Source organism: Lepisosteus oculatus, chromosome 27 (genome assembly GCF_040954835.1).
Source record: "Lepisosteus oculatus isolate fLepOcu1 chromosome 27, fLepOcu1.hap2, whole genome shotgun sequence".
NCBI classification, from domain to species: Eukaryota; Metazoa; Chordata; class Actinopteri; order Semionotiformes; family Lepisosteidae; genus Lepisosteus; species Lepisosteus oculatus.
The window spans coordinates 677,686-694,653 of record NC_090722.1 but is presented as its reverse complement, the minus strand read 5'-3'; the positions used below and the strand labels follow the sequence as shown (position 1 = coordinate 694,653).

The following is a 16,968-nucleotide window of genomic DNA, read 5'->3' as shown; positions in this document are numbered from 1 at the left end:
GATCAATTTGCTCATGGTACAATGTACTGTACTAACTTCACAATTACAAATTACCATTTAGGCCACAGGAACAAAACTTGGACTACATCAGGGTTAAAAACTTCATACAGTATATCTTACATGGGCTTTGGCAATAGGGAGAAGTTCTGAAACTGAGGCCGACGTGTCTGGCCACTCATTATCTATTAAAATGATAATTTATTGACACTATAATTTAACCATTGAAATAACCTCCTAACATTACTCCCAATGAGAATGGCTGAGGGTATAACTGACACTGGGAGACATTGTGTGGGTCCTCTGTAGGTTTAATGTTTAGGTGGGTTAAAATCTGTTCTTTTCAAGGATACAACCCCAGAGAAGTCACTCATTGTTCTCTTAACCAGCAGTTATTATCTCCCTGCAGCTTACAACTGGCAACCCACTTAAGCAGATGTGAGCCTGGCCAGTACCCGGATGGGAAACCTCCTGGGAAAGCTAAGGTTGCTGCTGGAAGACGTGTTGGTGTGACCAATAGAAAGTGCTCACCCTGCTGTCTGTGTGGGTCTTAACACCCCAGTATAGTGATGGGGATGCTACACAGTAAAAAAAGGTACTGTCCTTCAGATGAGATTTAAAACAGAGGTCATGACTCTCTGTGGTCATTAAAAATCCCAGGGTGTCTCTCGAAAAGAGTAGGGGTGCAACCCCGCCGTCCTGGCCAAATTTCCCATTGGCCCTTACCAATCATGGCCTCCTAATAATCCCCATCTATGAATTGATTTCATTACTCTGCTTTCTTCCCCACTGATAGCTGATGTGTGGTGAGTGTTCTGGTGCACCATGGCTGCTGTCGCATCATCCAGGTGGATGCTGCATATTGGTGGTGGTGGAGGGGAGTCCCGATTATCTGTAAAGCGCTTTGAGTGGAGTGTCCAGAAAAGCGCTATATAAGTGTAAGCAATAATGATTAATTAATTATTATTATTATACCTTCTATTCTGCCTTCATTTTGTAGTACTTGTAACTGCTCCCCCTGTTGGTGGCTTGTGTGTATAAATTTAATTCACGAGGAATGACAGCAGCTGAAAGCTTGGGAGAAATTAGAATCATTTGTTGTGATGTGGAGATTTGGCGTAACCCGCTTGGCTGAGGGCCAACCTCCCGGCCGTTGGACGGGGAGGATAGGACCCCCATGCGACCAATGGGGTAGCTGCAAAGGTGGAGAGGGGGTGGAGGAGGGATGCAGAAAACGAACGAGGAAGAGGAGAGGGTGACGTTTGATATTTATGGAGACCGGTTGCTTACGTCGGGATTAGTGAGAATTGCAGCAGCTGTGTCGAATGAGCACGGCTGCCTTCATTCCTCCCGAACTTTCATTAAAAACTCCATTTCACGAGGAATGACAGCAGCTGAAAGCTTGGGAGAAATTAGAATCATTTATTGTGATGTGGAGATTTGGCGTAACCCGCTTGGCTGAGGGCCAACCTCCCGGCCGTTGGACGGGGAGGATAGGACCCCCAAAAGAACCAAGCGGGACCCCCAGTCACCAGTGCAGAAAAAACAAAAACAAAAGATTATTGGACCAATTCAGCTGAGGAGAGAAAGTGCCTGCTTGAGGATACCGGGGTTAGTTTTAATGTATGCATGGTAAGCCTCGGAGGATCAACGGCTGAGTTGCTTGATGAGATACTCGGGTATGCCTTGGCGAGCGGCGGAGGATGCGGCCCCTGATCTAAAGGAGTGCCCGGAGAATTGTTTAGGAGGGTATCATGATACGGCCCTTCTCATTTGCGAACAGAGGGGCAGTAGGCAAAGCTCCGGCAGAGGTGCGAAGATGTGCGTAATGGGATAGAGGCTCGTAAGGGCTTATGTAGGAACAGAGTTTGAAATAATAGATGAGAGTGGCAGATCTGAGTTGGTTGGTTTTGCTTTTCTTGAGATAGAAGGTCAGTGTCTCGGAAGATGAGATGGAGATGTTGGATAAGCAGGGTTGAGGAGAAGGATCGAAGGATGTGGAATTAGCGGTAATTTCAGAGCACCTTAGGAAGATAAAGAAGGCTAACAAGAATAAAGATTCAAGAGGGCGGTCGACCCAGGGTGAGTGGTAACCGGACGACGTTGATGCAGGATTCAAGGATGTCTGAGGTAAGTGGTGCGCGTAGGTTCGGAAGTGATTTTCAAGCCACTGAAAAGCCTTTAAGGAGAGTGATTCGAGGGTGGATAAGGGATGGACGGATCGTGCCGAAAAGGAGTGGATGCCGCACAGGTATACTTTGGTGGCGGATGCTCGTACCTTGAGTGAGTTTCTACGATAGCGAACGAAGGATGATGCGGTGAGAATGTCGAAAGAACAGAATTTTATGTTAGCAGAGAGGTGGAAGGATTGGAAGCCCTTTCAGGCAGTGCAGTAAGAATCGAGAGTTCAAGGGGCGATAGTTTGCTGGGCCGGCTGGAGATAGCGATGGAAAGGATAATTCGGAGGAACGTGAGTTCCGAATAGGGAGATACTGTGCACGGGTTCGGTCTTGCATCTGGTGCCAAGTTCCTGAAGCGAGAGAGAGAGTCAGCTATCTCATTAAGGTGACCTGGAATGTGAGCAGCTACGCGAATGAATTGATGTGTGAGAGAAATCCATTTAAGGCGGCAGAGGAATTTCATGATGGATTGGGATGAAGACCTTCCTTTGTTGATTATATGAACTACTGCATGGATGGCCGAATGGATGAGGATGGTTTATGTTTCCAATTGTGGCCCCAAAGAGAAGCAGCAACAACAATTGGAAATATTTCTAACAAGGCTGATGACTGGTTGGCGAGAGGGATTGGAGAGAAATCAGGAGGCCGAGGGGCCGCAAACCATTGGCCTTTGTAATAGCCTCCGAAACCGACTGAGGGGGCTGCGTCTGTGAAAAGCTGGATATCTTCAGTGTCAGAGAGGAGGTCATCGTAGAAAAGAGATATGCCATTCGAGTTGGCCAAGAAAAGCTGCCAAAGCCTGGGCTCGGATTTGCAGTTGGCTGAAGGGCTTACGTGGTGGTAAAGAGAGGGCACGGAAGAGGCGAGGTTGAGAAGGTAGACCGTCCTTGAGGGATGATACGCATGGCGTAATTGAGGTGGCCGAGTGGAGAGAGAAGTTCCCTCTTTGTGCGAAATTTGGCAGAAGAATAGATAGAGATATACATCTGGATCCTGTCGATTTTGTCGCGAGGCAGAGAAGCGGAGAAATTGATGGAATTGAGGGTGATCCCGAGGAATTGGATTATATGAGAGGGGCCAGTTGTTTTGTCCATGGCAAGGGGTACCCCTAGTTTCCTAAAAACGGAAAGAAGTGTGGTGGAGGCTCTTGCAAGTGGGGTGTGAGGAAAGTCTATGGTAAGGAAATCGTTGAGAAGGTGGACGAGAAAAGGAAGCTTATAGTTATTCGAGGGGATCCAGCCGAGAGCTTCGGCTAAGGTACCGAAAATGTTTTTGGGCTACTCCTACGTCCGAAGGTAAGGCGGACTGCAAAGAACTTGTTCTGCCAATGAACTCCGAAGAGGTGCCAGAGGTCTGGGTCAGGAGGCATAATTTTAACGGCACTGGAGATGTTGGCCTTAGCGAGCCGGGCGCCCAGACGAACCGCTATACCAATGGGATTGATGTGGTATGCAGGGAATGGGGAAGAGTCAAGTGGGCCAATCGTGAAACCATTCTCGACTTTGGATGCTAGCAAGGAATCAACGGACTGGGGATCGGCGGTGGCAGATTGCAAATTTTTTTGCAAAAGACAAAGGAAGAAGGAAGTGTGCACGGGCCTGGGGAAAATCTGAAGGAAAGGCCGTCGAGTAAGATGTGGGTGGAAGAGGGGTCGGGGTGATGGAGCAGGCCGAAAACAAGAGCGGGGATGTCAATTGGGGTAGACAGAAAAGCCAGTAGTCTTTTGGGAACGCTGAAGGTGGAGCGAGCATGGAAGGGCCGGCAGGGGCAGGCAGAGCGAGCATGAGCTTCGCCGCAGAAGCTGCAAATGTGAAGGAAGTGACGAAGGGGAGAGGTACGTGTACAGGAATTGAAGATGTTGGGAATTTGTTGGCCTCTGATCATCACGATGGGGCGACTGCGAACATCTTTGGACCAGGAAGGTTTGAAGAAGACCTGGCGGGAGAATAGATGCTGTGGGGGAGAAGGGGCCGAGTCGAGGTTGGGCTTGCGGACGGTACCTGGGCAAAGATTTGATGAATGTGTCCAAGAGGAACAGAAGTCGCAGGAAAGAGCTTGGACACCAGTGAAAGTGCGACAGTAAAGCTCAATGTCCAGGGCTCCCCAGTAGGTGCGCTGGTTCCGTTGGAGTAGGTGGGCAGCGGCCTCGGCCAAGAACTGCTTATGGTAATCGTAGAACAGGGAGCCCTCGAAAAGGACGGATAGATCGGGGATGCTGTGCATGTAATCGTCGAGTTCCTGACGACGTTGGGGAAAGGCGGAGCACGTGATGTCGTGGAAAATGCTGAAAGCCAAGCAGAAGTCGGAAATTCGAAGGACTGAAGCAGAGTGAGGGTCAGAAGATTTTAGTAATGGAAATCGAGCCGCAGTCGACTGTTCTAGAATCGGAGTTGTAAGTGGAGGAAGAGAGAAAGTGAGCTAGATTGACGTCCGCACCTCAGAATTTGCTGCCGGAGTGGAAAGGGAATGGGAGGAGGACTAAACTTTAGTGTGTTAGGAGGAGCTGGGAGAGGAACGGCTGTTCAGACAAAAAAGTCCTTACTAAAGGGGAGATTGCAATCCAGGGCCGAAGGCATGGGATGACGGATGCCGTGTTGGACACCGGGGAAGGGAGAAGATGAGGAGAGAAGAAGAGCGGAAAGCAGATTGTGGTAGGAGGGGTTTGACGGATCTGGGGCCTGAAGCTCGGTGGCTTGGGATATGGAAGCCGAAGACTGCTGGGAATTGAAGCAAGAGCGAAGGCTGCGTTAAGGACTGAGGAGGCTGCCGAGTCGTCTTGGACGCCAGGGGGTGGGGGAGGGTAAGGGCCGCCTGCTAGCTGAGCTGGGGGTCGTTTACTAGCTGGCCTTCGGGCCGTGGAGACAGCAGCATGGGCCAAAAGAAAAGAAACCGGGGCCGAAGGCACCAAGCTGGTGGAGCTTGAGCCGTGTTGGACGCCGGAGGTAGAGACAGGAGAGTGCAGAAATTAGATTAAGCGGAGAAGGGGGGGGGAGGGGCGTGAGCCTGGGGCCTTAGACTCGGCAGCAAGGAGTTTAGGGCAGGAGGCTGGGTGGGAGAGGCTAGGTGCAGTTGTTCAGCAGAGGAATGGATTGCTTGGGGGAAGAGACAGACACGGATATATCAGGACAAGACAAGACAGAAGATGCGACAGGCAGAGGCGCGGGCGGCCTCGGGGTCCTCACGTTGGGATGAGTGGCGGCGGCGCGGGTGATGTCATCAGAGAGCGCCGGGGGAAGCTGGGGAGTTGATGTTTCCTTGTGTAGACTGCGGTTAAGTACGGGGAAAACAAAGCTTTTTTTTTTTTTTTTTTGGAAGCGTTTCTTTTAAAATGGACACCATGTTTTCGAAGTATCCTCTGGAGGCTTGCTACGGTCCGGTTGGAAATCGCGAGAGATGATCCAGGAGAAGGGGGAGCCGATGTGCATGAAGCGCGGCGGCAGGGACATCCTCAAGAGAAGCGGGGGTTATTTGGAGATTTTGCCGTGGAGGAACGGGAAGGCTGGGTTTGTAATGAGAGAGGGACTGCGACGGCGGAACGCAGTCTTCGACGAGGAGTTGGATCTTGTGAGGACTGGCTGGGAGATGAGCGGCGCTGATGTTGCACGGCGGCTGAAGGAGGCGATGAGACGGAGGTGAGGGGAGCTGTGGGGGGTGGACTGGACGAGAAGGGGAGGAGAGTCTCCTGCGCTGCAGAAAAGGTCTTCATCCGAGCGGCGGATTTGTAGATCCATGAGAAGGGAGCACGGATTCGAGCTAGGCAAAAACAAACCATGCAGAAAACGAACGAGGAAGAGGAGAGGGTGACGTTTGATATTTATGGAGACCGGTTGCTTACGTCGGGATTAGTGAGAATTGCAGCAGCTGTGTCGAATGAGCACGGCTGCCTTCATTCCTCCCGAACTTTCATTAAAAACTCCATATATACCATCTTTATGTTCTTTGTATGTTCATTTGATGCTTATTCAAAAACTTAAGCAAGAACTTACCTTTTCTTAATCCAAATAGACTATATTATTTGTACTCCCTGTATCTAATTTCCACCTACAGTACACTGTCCTTTAAATGAATTAATAAACACATTGAAAAGGGTACAAAAATATATTTAAAAAATATATTGCAGAACGTGCTAAGTTTTGGCAGCACTGTGGTGTAGTGGTTAGCATTGCTGTCTCACAGTGCTGGAGCCCTGGGTTCAGTTCCATATCTGGGGTGCTATGTGTGTGGAGTTTGTATGTTTTCCCTGTGTTCATGTCAGTTTCCCCCGGGTGCTCCAGTTTCCTCCCACAGTCCAAGGACATAATGGTAGGTTAATGGGCGTCTGGGAAAATTGGCCCTGGTATGAGTGTATTTCTGTCTGTGTTGTACCCAGTGAGGGACACCAGTGTCCCATCCAGGGTGTATCCTGTATATAACTGGACAGAATCTGACTACTAGCACCTAAAACCTGTAACCTCACTGTTAGAGAACTTCACTCCATCCAAATCATCTTTACCACACTCTTCCTCAGAATGGCAAATAATATGATCAAAGACCAAAACCACACTGGGAATGCACTTTTGCCTCTTCTTCCTTCTGGCAGAATTAGCAGTGTAAAAGCCTGAACCTCTAGGATACTTCGCCACAGCAAAAAGACTCCTCTTAAATTCTCCTACTCCCATTAACTTACACTCCTCTGTTTTTGCAATGAACCTAAAATACGGCCACTACTTGAATTTTGCTCACTGCTATCTGAATGCTGCTTAAAATCATAGCTGCTACCATGTTCCTGTCTCCAATAATCTGTGATGTCATTTTCTATGTCAACATTGTCATCTTTTATGTAATTTGTTATGTCATTTGATGAAAACATGCAAGTAAGTACTTACAGTAGGTACTGTACATATGAAAACAAATTTGAACCTGAATGTGCTGATCGAGATTTCATAGAACTTAAATTAACTCAGGGTGTCTTAGAAGACTGCATGTTATTTACTGGAAGCTGGTCATGGGGGTCATAGAGTCTCCCGATGTAATAAATCTCCAGGAGCATAAAAAACATTTTAACAAGGGGGCATAAGCTAAGTAAAATACAAAAGAAATGTGTCTGGAGATAAAAGAACCAAATAGAAAACAAGAAAGGACAAAGTATTTAAGTGTTAACAGAGACAAATGATGGTTGTTGTAAATGCTTTTCTCCAGAACGCTGCATCAGACACATGGACCAAAGTCTGTTGTTGTGTTATAGTTTGCTGTTGTCCTGGTGCTAAAGTGGCTATACAGAAATTATATTTGAATTGTATAAGGCAAATGAGGTATGAGGTTTAAGGCACTCAAAAGTTAAATGTGCACCCTTATAAACACCGCATTTCTCAATTGTTTCATAAAGTATTACACATACAAGTGATCTCCAATTTCCTACATTTGTTTTTGCAATAGTGAAACTGTCTTCCTTAGGCACCATACCATTGATGAGATATCATTTTAGAAGTCCTGTTAGTTCTTGACAGTTTTTCCAACTAGTGAGATAGACTAGCTGTGCATCTTGCTGCTTTGATAGGTGTCACTCACTGAAATGACAGTAATGTCAACAAAGGAACAAGTAAGAGGTTTATTCCATGTTTTGGCTGTGAAGCCTTCTTCGGGTGTTAGAAAGACAGGACAGAGATTAAATAGCACAGAAGAACAAAAGCTTGGAGAGGGAAGGAGGCAGGAGGGGCAGAGAGGCAGAGGCCACTCAGGAAGTGGAGAAGGGTGAAGAAAGGTATGAAGTCAAAACCTGCATGAGAATAGAGAAGATTACACAAAGAAAAATTGGTCATTGAGAGAAGGGGGCTGGTGTGAACCTAGTTTCTGAATGAGTTTCATTTCTGTTGTTTTTCTGCTATTGGAGTTGAGAAACCCTTTTTGAGAACAGACACAAAGAGATCAGTGTGATCATGGCCGTAAATATTGATTTAAATCACGTTTAAATCGACTTTATTTAAAACCCATAGATAAAGCTGATACTGTTTAGACTTTTAATTATTTAAAACTGTATTACAGCAGCACAATGCACAATGCAAAGTAAATTGCTATCGTTGTCATCTGTGTAATAATGTTCACCTCTCTGTCCAATAATACAATAATACTATTGTATTATTACAATAGTAATAATAATGAACTTTATTGTATATGGCGCCTTTAAAGGTGGCTCCTTGAAGCGCTTTACAGGATAAAAACAATAACAACAATACTGTTAGGCTGGGCAAACGATTTTTTTTTAAGAAATACAAAATGAGATATAATGATGTGTTCCGGCTTAGACATTAACGAAGAGCATAACACATGGGCGGCGAAGCGGTCGGCTCTGGCTTTCCCATCTATACCGATGCACTGCAAGTACAACCCCCCTCTCTGCGGGAGGGCTGGCTGTGACGAATTAAACCAGTTTCACAGGTATTTTCAAAGTAGAAGGGGGCGAGATTTCCGGTGAAAGACACCTTCCCCCCTCCAAAACCCAGTAAGTACAGTACTTACTAGTTAAGAAAGCTAGGCTCCTCAATGAAATCGCTTTAACATGCTAATGCGTTGGTGTAACAGTCCGGGCGTGGCAAGCTTCTAATGTCAACCCGACTACGGCGAAAGGAACCCTTCTTTCATTGGAAGACAATGAACATATTCTAGCCCTAAATGAATTAATAGCAAACATGGTTTACATAAAAGACATTTTTCCAAGAAAGTTTGGTTTGTATTACGAATAATTCGTACAAGATATTGAGATTTGTTGATAATTGGAGGACAGTTTTGCTTTAATGGTTTGATATATTTGATTTTGTATTGTGGTTGTTATCTATGTTTTTGGTTGGTATTATGTTTATATGGTTGTTTTTGTTGGTTGGTCGTTATTATGGTTATTATGTTTATTGTGTCATTTTTGATTATTGGATGTAATAATCAAAAGAGAGATAGAGAGAGCGAGCACATTCTTTTTACTTTTGTAGCCAAAGGGCCTTGCAGATCAGATTCCCTTCCCCCTACGGAAAGACAGACACATGTTTTCACAGTTTAGAAGCCGCTCTTCAGACGCAGGCGAGCGAGCAGCCACTAGATAAAACATCAACTTTATTTAAACTCCAACGAAAGTATTAATGTTTTTTTTAATCAAATTCTAGAGGATGCTTGTTGACTCCGGTATCACGTTAGTTAAGGACTTCGATGCTTAAAATGTTTAGGGAGAAATGGAATACTGGTGTGTATGTTGTACAGAGACCAGCCATATACTGTATGTTTATGTTCCAAAATTAATATTGTTTATGGCCTTCACATGCGTTACAGTATGCTCCTATTCTTTTTATGCTCAGCTACTAAGATTTCCCTTCAGTGGTAAAATTCCATATAAATATTCAATACTAAAATGGGCAGAGAGATAGACAGAGAGAGAGACAGAGAGAGAGAGAGAGAGAGAGAGAGAGAGAGAGACACCAAGGGGTGAGGAACAAGGGAACTATTTACATGGAAAATGGGCGATCTCCCCAGACTGTACGCCCGTTTCACTGTTACCTGGATACCTCTTGGGGGATATCCTCTATATACTCTTGGGGGGAATATCCTCTTGGGGGATATTCTAACAACAAGTGACGATCTGTCAAAGTGCAATGAAATACAATATGCTGGACAGTATGCTTCTCAAAGCGCTTTACAGGATAACAACAATAACAACAACAATTTTACAAGTCCTGGGAAGAAGAATATCATCAATATAATAATAATAAACTTTATTTTATATAGTGCCTTTAAAGGTGGCTTTTTTAAAAAAAACTTTTTTTAAATGCATTTGCATTTGCACACAGCAGTGTTTACTTGAACATGGAGATTGCAAACTGAATAATTCCTGCACACAACCATTGCAGTGGAATTTGCATCATTTGGCAGGGCTATGATTCATACAAGTGGTGGTGGATTTGGAGACAAAATGTATTTACATTGGGTTGCTGTAAGTGGAGCACTATTAAGCCCAAAGCTCTATTTATTATTTTGCAAAAGAATGCACCTGACAAGCTGGACAGTATGCTTCTCAAAGTGCTTTACAGGATAACAACAACAATAACAACAACAATTTACAAGTTCTGGGAGGAAAAATATGATCAATATTAATAATAATAATAATAATAAAAAACTTTATTTTATATAGCGCCTTTAAAGGTGGCTCCTCAAAGCGCTTTACAGGATAACAACCGATGAAACAACATTGGTTGGGGGTTGAAAATACCTGTGAAACCGGTTTGTTCACAATGTACTGTAGACACAGAGTTAAAGTGATTCCATTGAGGAGCGGGGCGCGATAATTATTTTGTTCCTTGATACAGTATCTAATCTGCAAGGCCATTTGAAACAAAACAAAAACTAAAAATAAGATACAATCTACAGACATTCACAACATAAACATATCTTAAAACATTTATATATATTGTTAAATTATTACTTTAGATATATACTTTAGGTTACTGAAACAGCCATCTTTAACCATTCCGTGTCTGAGTCGCTGCAGGTAGAGACACGTTCGAAAAAGTTTATCCCAGCTACAATACATTATTTTTTATATTTTTGTGATAAGAGGGAGCAAAACATCAGTATTTACTGCTAGTAATTAGTGTACGACCTATAGTTGAAATCTGAGCCTAAATAACAAGAAAAAGCATTTTCAGAGAGCAATTACACTGTGTTTATGTAGAATAAGTGATTAGGTTTATGAGCAATCTAATTAGTTATTCGTTTAAAACGCTATATAAAATAAAGTTTATTATTAATTTGCTGGACGGAGTGGTGAACATTATTATGCATAAGACAAAGATAACGATTAACGTTAAAAGACATTTAACACAGGGTTGTGATTTAAATGTGAATGGGAGTGACGGGAACTCTTAATCTAAATAAAAATAAAATAAATAAAACAGGTTTCGATAGTTAATAACCACTTTTTATGCACGAAACACGGGTGATTTTTCTTCCTCCTGATCAGTTTAGAAATCTGTGTATGCTGTAAGGTTTTTACTTCTTAATTAAACTTTTAAAATACATGTTTCGAATAGAAAGAAATCCTCTTCCTGGTACAATATGTGTAGCAGACCAGCACGTCTTTTTTCTCCAATCAGAGAGGTGTCAGATGGTGTCAGCCAATCACCATTCTGAAGCCCTACCGTAATCTCTGGTATAGGGAGACCCCAGAATTCTGTCCCATAGTTTAGATAGATGATAGATACTTTTATTGATCCCGTGAGGGAAATAAAGTATATCATTTTCATTTTAGGAAATTATTAAATGCTCGGTTAAAAGCAAAGGAGATTGTCTGTTATAGTGGAGATAAAAACAAGAGTTTGCTGCAGCGTTATTGGAAACCCAAATTTAACAAAAAATCGCTGGCATTATATCCTAGAAGACACAGACCGGCTGTTTTTTATTAAAACTTTCATGCTTAAAATGTTTAGGGAGAAATGGAAGACTGGTGTGTATTTTTTCTTTAAACTACCAAGACCAGCCAGACACAGTACAGTTTACATACAGTAATGTTTATGTTCCTAAATTAATATCGTTTATGACCTTCAGATGCATTATGCTCCTCTTCTTTTTATGCTGAGCTACTAAAATTTCCCTTTAGTGGTAAAATTCCATATAAATATTCAATACTAAGCGGATTAAAATGTGCACAGTAAAGAGATTAAATGATTAAATCTTTTCACTACCAACCAATGCACCACGCGGTGCCCTGCGGTGGCTTGTCGGTAGTTTACCGTACCGCGGGTTTGTACCATGCATTTTGAATGGCTGCATCTGTATGTATTTTAGGTACAAAGTGTAGACATGAAGCTGTTATTTCATTATGCCATCTTGACTTATGTATATCCGTTTACCTATGGTGTACGTTTGAACACAGAAAGACAAAGTATTTAATAGAAATGCATTGAATAAATGTAATAATGTAAATGTAATAAATAAAGTGTAGTTTAGGACCCTATGCAGATGGTATAATCCGGAAGTAAGTGGAAAGAGACAACAGGGAGGAGACGACGAGGATCAGGAGGGGTTGACAGACAGGGGGGTGTGATGACGGTGATCTGGTGCTCGGGGGGTGTGGCCAAGGCAAACAAGTCCAAAGAGTACAGGGGGGAAATCCAGGGCGAAGTCCAAAGTCCAAAACTGGGTGATCCATCCAAGACGAGACAAAAAAATGGTTAAAAACCAGAATGGGATCTGGTACAGGGATAGGGAATAAAAACCAGGATAACGAGGCCAAATGCTCCGAGCTCCAGACTCAGATGGTCAGGATGCCGTGAAGAAGCCTATGCTGTCGGGTATCTCCTGGACCCGCTGGTAGGTGGGCTTCTGGGCGTCCATCTCCCAATGCTGAGCCCAGAATAGTGAGAGCGCCAGGCTTAAATAAGGAGGGGAAGAACAGGGGGCAGGTGGACGTAATGATCTAAAATGTGAAAGAGCCGGAGCAGCTTCAAGAGGAGGGATTAAACAAAGGTATTGCCAAGTTCACTTGATTTAGTTTATTTTACCCATATCACTGTTTAATGTGAATGAACACATTATGATCCTGGAATTGTCATTTTTGTATAGGGACAGACAAGATTAAATATATTTTATATACAAAGCTTTAAATAGAGAGTGATATTGCAAAGTTTTCCTTATTTCGTTTACTCCACCCATTTTGTGTCATGCCTGGTCCACATGAATGAACACATTGTCACTGTGGCAGATGAGATGACATTCAATTTATAAAAGTCATGATAATTCTCTGGCAGAGTTCACTTAGCCACAGAAAAGAAACAGTGTGAAAACAGTAACAACAAAAAGCATTTTCATCTTGAGTCATAACCAATGACTGATAAGGAAATGGTCATTACATAACTGTAAGGAAGTCCCAATACCCTTTTTATAATTTTGTATAAAATGTTCAGAGAAGAGATCAGCTTGTTGAGATTGGGGGTGTGGAGTAGGAGGAGGGCAATCCAACCACTGAGAAACTATGTGTTCCTGTAGGCTTTATAGATGTAGTGGTTGCAGAGACATGAGGGTTGTGATTTGTTATTTTGCCTGATTGCAGATAGGACCTGTTTCAAACAGTGGAACACACAGCTGCTGTAGAAGGACTTTACAGTGCTTCAGGCATAGCTTGTGGTTCATTTTGTACATTTAATTTTGTTCTTTTTCACTTACATTTTGAAATGGCCAATTTTCATTAGTAAATACAAATTGTGGGAAAAAAATTGCACACTTTTAAGCTAGTCAGGGACAAAACTACTGTCAGCTACTTGAAGATTCAACTGATCAATTAAGTGCTTAGGTTAGTTTAGAGAATTTTATTGTCTTACTCTTTGCCTGATTTATTTTTCAAAATAGTGAGAACAGGAGGTAAGGCCTTTCATGTAGCCTCTTTGATTGATAAGTAGTTCAAAATAAGTGATAATGGCTGATGATACAGGGAGTCTGGTGGACAGACAAAAAAACTAATCTTTATAGGAGATTATTTGAAAGACAGAGGGAAGTTTATTTTAATTTTTTAAAGATTTTTACTCTAAGTATAAGACACATTTCATATGTTTAATTCTTTTAAATATTTGGCTCTAGTGTGTGTTTTATGTAAGAACATAAAATAAGTAAGCAGTATGACTGAAATATATTTAAATCCAGTCAAGAGCTACTTCCAAACTGCCTACAAGATACCAGAGGTCCTGATAGTTTTGTTGGCAACCCCTCGACTACAGGTTCCCTTGACATCAAGGCACCAAGTGTACCAGAGACAAAAACAGCCATCTGCACTCATCCTGTCTCAAATGCCTGAATCTTTTATGCTTTCTTGTACTCTTTCTGGCCCCATTATATTACCCATTGGCATCCGTCGGCGTGTTCAAGAGCACTGGGTGTATCCATACCTTAAAATTATGCCCCTTTTACAGACATATTATAATAAGGAATTCATACACTGTTTTTAGGCTTAACCATTGCTATGGATATAGAAATGTTTTTGGTAAGGGCAAGCGCACAGATAACATGAAGACACACCCAATATCAAGAATTCATTTTTCATTAATTTATACTATATGTGTCATATTTAATGCACCAGAGCCTTTTTAAAAATGAATTTTCTGATAATACGAGGTGAACTTCTCTTTATATCATCAGATCAGCAGTCTCAGAAGATAATGCCAAAAAGTACAGCTTTTGGAAAGCATTGCTCGAAATATTGCAATGAATACTAAAATAAAACATTTATTTTTAATTACATATATTTTTTATTAATGAAAAGTTTATTCTCTTAAAAGAGACTCACCCAGGGTTCTGTAGGTTGAAATACTATCACTCCTTCATTCAGTACTAAAACTTCAACTTCAAATTTATCACATAGTTTAAATTTTGTGCACATGGCACAGAATCCCCATCCTCTCTCCCAGCTGCTACATTCAATGATTACTGAATTTCTATGAAGTGTTATTTCCTCTCTTCTCATACCCACTTCTTTCGTCTCTGTCTGTCATTGCCAAATTAATTAGAATTATGCTTGTGGTTTCTCTAATGCGACGTTATTTGAAATGAGCAAGTACTAAAGGAAACTGGCAGATAAAAATTGTTTTCAATGCACCTGAAAATTTTCCTTTACAGTGGTATCAAGTAAACATTTTAATGCACAGTGCAAACTTGATAATGAAAACATGTTATATTATTTAAAAACAAGAGCTTGTTTATATATATATCCTAACTTACTTAAGGTCACTTTAACATGCAGTATAATATAGTTTAGTATATTTTAAAAGCTGTAGATTCTATATTATATACTATATTTTTGCACCTTGTTGCATTCACATGCATAATATACAAAAATTGCACAAAGCATAACAGTGGGAGGTGGGGGTGCTGATCAGGTGAAAATAACAATGGTTTCTACAGTTTTAGAAATAATATCGTAGGCAGAATTTTGTACATTTACTGACTTTCTCTCTCAGCCTGGCTGTCTTGGAGAAAAGATTCTGACATAATTGTGACACAACTAAAATTGCTTACAGTCACATGGTTAGAAAAGTCAGATTCACAGTTGGAAAGAAAAGAGAAACCAATAAGAAGTAACAAAACCAAAAATGACTTGGGTGCTAGATTTCAAGGTGTGACTTGATTGGTTGAGGATGTTATCAGGGATAATCCTGGTTCCCAACCTATAGGTGCCCCATTGGCGTATTGTCCTTTGGGTGAGGGGCTGTGACCTTGAGTGTGGTCTAGGAGAGAAACAGACTACAGAGGCCATCTGCACGATATATAATTAGATGGTTCAGCATTGGGCATAGCTTTATGATGCCTCTTATTAGGTCCACTTACCCACAATCCTCTGCATTTACACAGAGGCACCAAGCTGCTTTGTCAAGGCACAGAAAGATTATTAGAAATCTTAATAACAGTTAATTTTAAGTGAAATAATACATCTTGCCACTATATACCGTATCCCTCTCTTAAGAGATAATTAATTAGTATTCACATTAGGTCACAAGGAACATTGACATTCAATATTCATATCAGTTTACGCGATTTCATGGAGAATATGAAACAAAACAATACAGACAGGATACAAGTTACACTTGGATAACACAACATGATACAACTTACATTTACAGAGGTGGCTGACTGTCTATTAATGACAAGCTTAATTTAGCGTACCTGGCTAACATACAGTATAAAGCATTCGGAGAAAACAAGGGGCATTAAAACGATCATGATGTTCACTAGGGGTAAGTAAGTGTTTGGTAGAATATTCTGAATCCCTGGAATATCTCTAAAACCATTCAGTCCTTCCTTTAAAGTCCTGATGTTCCAGACTACTACACCAAGGAGCAGTGTCAACGTCACTGTAACCCCATTCTCCATTCATGAGACAAATCACCTTTGATATATCTGGTCACTAGGAGGATAGTTATGAGTCCTGTATGATTAAAGACATACTCAGCAATAAGAGTACTTTCTGCACGTACAGTTTCTTGGATGGTGCTATCCATTTCAACTGTGTACTTGTTAAAGACATCAACAGTTCCACTTTTTGAAAGGTGTTGCTCTGATTTCAGGAGGTATAAAACTGGGTCACTACTGTGATTAAGAGTTCCCTCTGGAATTGGCAGTCTGATTGTGACTCTGCATTTATGACTGTGCATTCTGGTAGCTATATCATGTTAATCATTTACAGTAACAGCTAATTATGGTGTACTTACTAGCAAATCAGTTGCTCATCTTTCCAGAGTGTTATTAACCTGTTCTCTTTAAACCAGAGTAGCCTTACACTTTTCAGTGAAAGGACAATATGAGATGGTCACATTAGTGAGCTCTCCATTTGAGCAGGGTGAGAGTTGTTCAGTGAGAGAATCCAGTGTATCCAGTGTATTGACTCATGCACTGTAAGAGAAATTTTACATTGTATCGCATTTGAAGCTACAGTCGTTGCCAAAAATATTGGCACCCTTGCACTTTTTGCAAATAATGTAACTCACAATTTTCTCTAAAATAATTTGAAATTGACCAAAGTATTTGGTCTCCACAATTCTTTATTTCACTGTTAATATTGAATCACTGTTTTTGATTTAGAACTTAATATATCCTTTTAAATCAGAAAATAAGAAGAAATAGCATTGATCAAATTATTGACACTGGCAGTTTGGCCCACTTTTCTTGTGCAAACTGCTCCAGTTCCCCCATATTTGAAGGGTGTCCTCTCCCAACTGCTGTTATATAGTTATACCACTGCCTATAGCTGGCCCCTGTCTAATTAGTTTTTTTTTGCCCACAGTGCTTAGTT

General features: G+C 41.8%; 1 pseudogene; it reads right to left on the bottom strand.

Annotated features, from left to right (window-relative positions):
* Positions 1–2,340: 2,340 nt before the first annotated feature.
* On the bottom strand, positions 2,341–5,623 carry LOC138225399 (uncharacterized; annotated as a pseudogene).
* Positions 5,624–16,968: the final 11,345 nt, after the last annotated feature.